General features: G+C 48.7%; 1 long non-coding RNA gene across 1 annotated transcript in view; it reads left to right on the plus strand.

Moving 5' to 3' along the window:
- LOC103598270 overlaps positions 1–8,038 on the plus strand; it is a 15,303-nt gene that overhangs the window by 2,861 nt on the left and 4,404 nt on the right. The window contains exon 2 of the long non-coding RNA XR_551190.1: positions 1,974–1,977. This is a non-coding gene — a long non-coding RNA (uncharacterized LOC103598270). The remainder of the gene's footprint in view (positions 1–1,973; positions 1,978–8,038) is intronic.

An 8,038-nucleotide genomic window follows, 5' to 3' on the forward strand; every position in this document is an offset into this window, starting at 1 on the left:
CAGCAGAGACAGCGACGCACCATCCATGCGGGCACCACCTGCCACTGTGTTCTGCAGAGCCCGCTTCTAGCCTTCAAGTTCAAGAACCGCTCTGTAGCTTTCCTCTTCCCGTGGAGAGCACCACGTGGTTTCTCCCTCCAGGCTAGCCTCCTGGGAACGATTCTATTTCTAGCCCACGGACTGGAGAAGATTCTACTTCTAGCCCACGGACTGGAGAAGAGCACAGCTGTGCAAAACATGTCTGTGGTGGTGTTTGGTCAACATGAAAACAACCAGAATGTGACGTGGAAAAGTCAGACAATTATAAGTCTCAGTGTAAAGACTCTTCAGGTCCCAGTGCTCCTTTCCAGATTCTCATCTCATAGAAGAGGTGTTCATTCTAGGTTTGAGTCCTTCTTGGGTGACTTCAAGCAAATCTGAGCCTTGATTTCTTCATCTATGGAACGGGAAGAACAATGTGATTTTGACAGCACTATCTCGCGAGCACAGTGAGCATTGCCTGTGGGTCTACACAGCATTCTTCTTTGTTCCTGGCATGCCTCCCCCCCCACCCCTGCTGAGAAATGCTCATTTTCCTGTCCTGTGGCTGTGATAGGAGCCACCACATCTATGTAGAATCCCCCCTTGGGCACAGCTGACAAGTCAAGTAGTCAGCTCAAGACAATTTAGTTCAGTTTTGCTGCTAAATGACCTTCCTTCAAATTAATTTTTTTATAAATTCCCTTCAGATTGCAAGGGCTCTTTGGATTTTGGAATTGTGAAGAATGGATTGTGGAATTGTAGCTACTTGGATCTGGGCATATTTGGATCCTACATGTCTATCTTCTGTGTTGGACTGTGGATTATTTGAGGGCCGGGGTGAACCCCACCCCCAGGGGTCCCATAGTCACCTCGATTCTGCATGTCTAAACATGCATCCAAGTGAGAAGTGAGAACTGTGAAGTGGGGGGTGTGAAGGGTCAGGGTGACATGGAGCTACAAGGTGACCCTGACAACCGCTCCTCCCCTGTGCCTCCCCGGTCTCCTCTGACATCCCACCCGGAAGTCTGAGCACCTTGTAGCCCCCGCCCCACCGTACCCTTCCACATCAGCACATCTCCAAGTCCTGCTGCTCTCGCTTCCTAGACAGCTCTTGAATTTGTCCCTCTTCTCCATCCCTTCCCAGCTTGCCATCATTATCTCCTGCTTGGATTGTGGTAAGAGACTCTTAAACGGTCTTATTCTTCTAGGTTCACCCCTCTCCCATCCCCATGTCTTACTAGCCCTGCTAAAGTGACTGACTGGTGATGCCAATCTGAGCATATCACTGCTGGGTACAATCTTCCCATGGCTTCCTGTTGCTCACAGGATCAAAGCCGAGCTGCATGTGCAGTGTGGATCAGGCTCGGCTCCCTGCACACACCTTGCTGTTTCGTGCTTATGCACTTTATCATGCTGGCAGCTCACAGGATCAAAGCCGAGCTGCATGTGCAGTGTGGATCAGGCTCGGCTCCCTGCACACATTGCTGTTTTGTGCTTATGCACTTTATCATGCTGGCGCCCTGACTCTGCTCAGCATAGCCGCTCTGGGTTTCCCCGCCTTTCACACCCATCTCAAACTTTACCTCCTGGAGAAGGCTTCTCTGGATTGGGAGAGGGGGGTCCCATGACACCTATCAGTCTGTTTATACACCTGTATCACTCAAATTATGATTTTGCATTGAAAATATCTCCTTTATTCATATCTATCATATTTACCTTTGTATCTTTAGTTCTTAGTACATGACTGGAACTTAGTAGATGCTTAAGAAATACGGAATGTGAAAAAGATTCAGACACATCTGGGCTCATCTGGAAAATGGGTGAGGTGGACCTGCCAGAAGTCTGTCTGCATGGAGGTTGAGAGACCCTGGGAAACAGCCACTGATGGGATTCAGAATGTGACCTTGTTACTGCAGATGTAACTAGTTAAGTTTAGATGAGTCATACTGGAGTGGGGTGGCACAGTAAGACTGGCACAGGCGGGGTACCCTGCACAGCACAGACCTCCCGTGGGGAATAGCCTGTCTGAGTTCTCAGTCGATTGCCATGCATCCTTCTTGTCAGCTGGATCCCTGCTTGCAAATGTGGTGTTAGATGTCGGAAGAAATTGTGTGTTGATTGTGTGCGTGTGTGCATGTGTATATGAGAGAGAGAGAGAGAGAGATACATGGATGGAATGACTGAGCATGTATCTCTGATGGCTGTCCAAACATAATAGCCAGTATTTTCAGATTGCCTTGAAAAGTGCAGTGTTTCAGAATCATTGCCAGGGAGATTTTGAATTTTTATTAAGAAAAACAGGAAACGAGAGGATTATAAAACCCAAGAAAGAAATCTGACATTTTGAGGCCAGTGACTGACTCTCCTTGATGTCCTAACAAGGGCCATCAGGTATCCTGTGTTTGGGTTTAAACAGGTCCCTCCTGATGAGGTAACATTCCCCCAGGGATCTCTGGAATGACCTGAGGGCTGAGCTGTAGCTCACATTTGAATTCCACCATCGCCCTCTGCTGGCTCTCAGCGGCCCAGCCAGAGGTTTTGCAGCTAAATCCTTCCCCTTCCACTAATGAGAAAAAACAAATCTTCTAATCCACCGTGTCTAGGTAGAATTCTTCTCTCCCATCCCCAAGTGTATTTTTGTTTTCTATCTCTCCCTTTGCCCAGTTAGCATGCTTATTGAAGTTATGAGAGGCCATCACTATCAGTAGGAAAAAGGGTTATTTTTTGTGTAGATGCTGCAAATTGAGGAACTGTTTCCTATTAATGCTAAGACTTCAAGCCTCTTCCTATGATATTGTCAAGTAAGGACATGCCCATGGCCCACAGGGTAGAGTGAGGGGAAATGCTACGGTCTCAGGTGGGGATGCTGCAGCCTGTGGTGTCTCAAGGGGAGGAGCTGGGGGCGGGGGAAGAAAGAGGCAAGAGACAGTAAGATTTTTACGATCCCATTTTAGAAGGACTTGCATGATCGGGGAAGCAATTCTTTGAGAAAAGTCAAGAAATGTTTTGTCCAATCATTCTGATCTCTGATCAATTACCAGGAAGATTGTACCCTTTTGGGGGAACAGACTCTACCTGAATGGCCCTCCAGACATTGTGGGGCATCAGTAAGGGCCCTTAACGACGCTCTGTTGGAGCTGGATCCCCTGTGAACACATCTGCCCTGAACCAACTCCTTTGTATATCACTAAAGCTGCTTGTGTGGGGAAGCTCTCTCTGTAGAACTGTTCATATTTAGAATATTTGGGTTTGGACTATTAGCTTATCTAGAAATCAGGCCATCTCACTACAGTCTCTTCTACTCTCTCCTCAAAAATAAAATTAACTGCAGGGTGATGGGGCAGAACAGTGGTTAGAAACATGGACTGTAGCATCACACTGGCTAGACTGCAATCCCAGACCTTTCTCTTACTGGCTCTGTGACGTGGGCAAGCTATAGAACTGCATTTTGCTCAGTTTCCTAGTTTATAAAATGGGGATGGAAATGGTACTTACTGTGTGAGGTTGTTGTGGGGGTTAAATGAGAGAACACACACAAACATCTAGAACAGTTCCTGGACACAGTAAGCACTCAGTAGTGACTGTCTGCCAAATCTTCTAATCCACCGCTGTAGGCTGGCTGCCCCTGACCTCACAGAAGCTTAAATCCCCACTGTAACTGTTGAGGGTGGGAAATCCTATTATGGTAATGAAAGGTGGGGGCCTTGAAGAGGTGATTATATTGCAGGACTGTGCCATAATAAATGGATTAAAATTGGCGGTCATGGGCGTGGTTGGGAGGGCTTTAAAATGAGAGTGAGTGAGGAAGTCAGTCTCTCTGCTCTCTCGGCTTCCACCATCTCGCAATGTGAGGGGTCACTGTCACCACCACCAGATGTGTTCTTTGGACTTTGGGCTTTCCAGCCTCAGAAACTATAAGCAATAAATTTTATTTTCTTATAAATTACCCAGTTCCGTGTATTTTATCATAAGCAACAGAGACGACCAACACAGTCATCACCATCATCCACATCGTCATTACTCTACGAACAACATTTAAGAGGCTGAAAATGTGTCCCCACAATCCACCATCCCATTTTGATGTGACTGCACGTGTTCTTGAGAGTGAAAAGAGATACGTCTGGGTGACAGCACAACTGTTCCCCCACATCCAGTTCATGTCCTCTGCGGACATGGAAGATTCCTGCCTGGAACGCAGGCAGGGCTGCGTGAGCAGTTCTGGTTCATGAAATGTGACTGGATGTGATTTATGTTACCAGTTCCGGGCTGAGATAGTTAAAAGCTCAAACATAATTCTCCAGTTTCTTTTCCTTTGTCACAGCAACCCAGAAGGTCACACATTCTAGAAGTTGCAGCTACAAGGTCACGGAGCATCTGCTGGCTGGGATCTCCAGTGAGTGTGTGGAGCAGAGCTGCACTGACTCTTATTCCATGAGCAGCACGAAGAAGAGACAAACTTTCATGGTTGAAGTCACTGAGATTCAGGAGCTGTGACCATAGCACAGCTGAGCCCACTGGTTCTCGGTGTGGTCCTAAGTGAGCACCCGGGGAACACCAGAAGTGCAAATTCTCAGGGTGCACCCCACGCGTACTGCATCAGAGCCTGCGGGTGGGACCAGCAACGTGGGGGTTAACAACCCCCCCAGTGACTGTGCTGCAGCTCATTTGAGAAGCGCTGCTCTCGCCAATGCTGATGAAAGCGGTGGAAAGGACGGAGGTGAGATCCCGCTCTCTCAGCTGCCAGTTACAACAGTTTGGGAATGATCTGTTCTGATTTACTCCTTTCCATTGGCAGAAATACTTCAGCACTGACTACCTCTGAATGTTTAACAACAAACATACGATAAACATACCTGAAGTCAAAAAGTCCGCCTGGAAATAAGTCAGCTGTTCCTTTAAGAAGGTGAGTGTTTTTCAGTTCTCCTCAGGGGTGTCTGAGCCACTCTGTTTATTGCATTCGTTCTCACTCTTTCCCTTTAGCCCCTCTTTACCCCAGGGAAGAAAGCGTCTGACCATCCCTATTTCAACGTGGAGGACAGTGGGGTTCCCGGTGGACACACTGTTTACCCACAGCCTGGAGACGGAGCTCTGCACCGTACACAGCCCCGTGCTGAGCCTCGCACAGGCAGACGCGCGGTACATGGCTGCAGAAAAGGAAGACACAAAGACATTCGCTGGCCCAACATGTTGCTTAGCTGTCTGAGCTTAGCTGGGTCTCAGTCTGGTGCTCATGGCTGTGCCTGGGTGGCTCCCGCCAGAACGAAGCGGGGGAGGACACAGCAAAGGAGAGGCACGGGAGGGACAAAGCAAAGGCTGGGTGGAAAGAGTCTGATCCAGCCCTTCGTGAGCCCATCTCCAGGCAGAGCTGTCCCAAGAGAAGTGACAGTCTGTGATCAGCAGAGGGCAGTACTGCTTTAACAGATGCTTTGATGACCACGTGGTGACAAGGACCGCTTGCTCACCGATGCTTAGGTGATGCTGGTGGGATGGACTGAGGTCCGAGAGTCTGGACCGTTTGAAGAATAAAAACAGCAAAAAAGATGAGCACTTACATACCCGGCATCTCTACTGGGCATTTCCTGTATAATTCTTTCACTTTTTCTGTCTGAAAATGGTGTAATAAGATGTTGGGAGAATGAAGAGGCTGGAGCCCTGCTGCTGGGAGCCACCATCTGGGCCACAGCTGGGGCCATCGGAGGCAGTGGCATTCGTCCTCATCGAGCATCTATTTGTGACATTCATGACATTCTTGATGCTCAGAGATGCGCCCCAAGTGTCTCCCTGCCTCACGTGCTCTCTTTCTGGGCCTGCCTTTTCGCCCTCTCCCGGCTCCCTCATGCTCTCTTGCCTACCCCCATATCTAGGCTGAGGCTATGTGGATGGCTGCTGGGTCAGCAGGGCCAGGTGCTGGGCACAGAGGGGAAGGTTGAATGACACAGCAGACTCTGTCCCTTAAGAGTTTATAGTCTTGGAAAGACAAATCCACGGAAGCCAAACATAGAGGAGAAAGGCAGGGGAACATTTAAATCATGATCTCTGGGTCATGGGAGAAACTTTGGCGAAAGGCTCTGCAGTTCTTCGGGACTTCTTTATCATGAGGAGTCTAAAATGCACCTTTTCCTTGTCTCCAAATGTCCTGCAAGGTTTTCCAAGATTAGAGCCCATCCCCACACCCAAGAGACAAAGGGGCTGATTCCTTGATTTAGCTGTGTGAGGGCAGCTCAGCTCACCCTGGAAGTCCCAGATAACTTTTTGTGGCATTACTGTAATCCATTTTTTCACCGACCCAAAGGATTCCAAGGCTGTGTGACCCAAGGGTGAGCTAGAATTGGGTCCGGCCTCCTAGGACCACTCTAGCTGGAGGCAGGTCTCAGCCAGGTACTAAGTCAGCCAGGCTGCATGTCCCCAGGCACTAGCTCAGCCTTCTGAGAAGGAAGCCGTTTCCTCCTGTTGTACTGGGAGGGGCCAGGGTGCCCCATCTGGAACTGGGTGTTGGGAGGTGAGAGGCACCAGGAGCAGTCAAGGCTACACTGGCATTAGGAGACTAATGAGCCTTTTTGAATAACAAATGTAGCTTCAGCCAACTGTTGGCAATTAGTTGGAACAAAGCCATGCTGTGCTCCAGATCTGTCAGCTGGGCCCTCCGAAGCAGCACTACAGCATGGAGAGCTAGAACGGAAAGGAAAGAGTGGAAATCCCACCTTCCCCATCCTCGGCAGTGCTGCATGTCTGTAGTGACCTGAGCTAAGCCTTCTCATAGCCATATCAACCTGACATCACATCAAGAGACATATAAGGCAACGAGGGGCCTTATAGGGTCATCTTGTCTACCACCCTGCCTCCACTCAGGACCACGCAGCAGTGCCTCTCCAAGTTTAATCTGTATATGGGTCACCTCCAGTCCTTGCCCCCAGGTGATGGCTGATGCTGCGGGTCCAGGGACCACTTTGAAAGGCAAGGCCCATGGCACTGAGAGTGACAGAGAGAGATAGCATGCTCTGGAGTTCAGTATTCATTTCATTAAGTTCTTAGTGTTTGTAATTCATCATTTATTTCTTCATTCATTCAACACTGTGTGCTCTGTGCTAGGCAGCTCGATTCACATGTATTGGTACAGAGAGGAGTGAAAATAGCTGGAGTAACCAGAGAGATTCCCTCGGGATGTGGGGAGAAGACTGGGGGAAGCCGTGTGGGTGCAGGGCTGGGTCCCAGCAGGGTGGGCTGCTGGGGGCTGGAAGAGCTAAAAGAGCCTGCTGCCACCCCTCCTTCCTGGCAGGCCCTTCTAAGCTGCAATTGTTATGGAACGGACTTCAACAGAGAAGGGATTGGCACTCAGAGGGTTGGAGAGTCAGGTGTTTATTACACTGATGGGCCCAGACAAGCTAATGCTTGAAAATCTGGACCCTGAGCTCAGGTCTTACAAAGCTTTTATAGGCGACACATTTACAAGGCTAGCATAGCAGTGAGTTCATTTCTCAGAATTCACGTGGTCTAGGCAGATAAGCAAGCAGCTCAGTTACAGAAGCCAAAAATGCAAGGAGTGATTAGAGGCCAGACTAGTGTAACAAGCAAATATTGTTTCAAAGACAAAATATTACTTCAAGGACAAAACAATCTTATGAGAAAATTATTTTTGTGTTTTTCCAACACAATGCCTGGATGCCAGCAGCCAAGGCAGGCAGGGGTGGAGAGAAGTCATGTTCACATCATCTGCTCTTTAAGAAAGAAAATGCATCTTAAAAGCAGCAGGAGCTGATTTTCTCTTCTATAATCAACCACCCAGTACAGAATACAAAAACCTTCCAGCAAGCCTGAAATGGCTGAGAGGAGACACAGGCAGGGGACTCTGCAGAGAGGATGTTTTTCTCTTTATGGGTTTAATGAACGAATCATAAGAACATGATGCTTACGTGTGTGTATACGAGTGTGTGTGAGTGTGCGTGTATGTCAGGGATCCTGTTAAAAGTGGTGCCAATCTTCTCCTGGCTTCCAAGCAGCCTCATCCCCTGTCCTGCCT

This window comes from Galeopterus variegatus, unplaced genomic scaffold, assembly GCF_000696425.1.
Source record: "Galeopterus variegatus unplaced genomic scaffold, G_variegatus-3.0.2 Scaffold2550, whole genome shotgun sequence".
Taxonomy (NCBI): domain Eukaryota; kingdom Metazoa; phylum Chordata; class Mammalia; order Dermoptera; family Cynocephalidae; genus Galeopterus; species Galeopterus variegatus.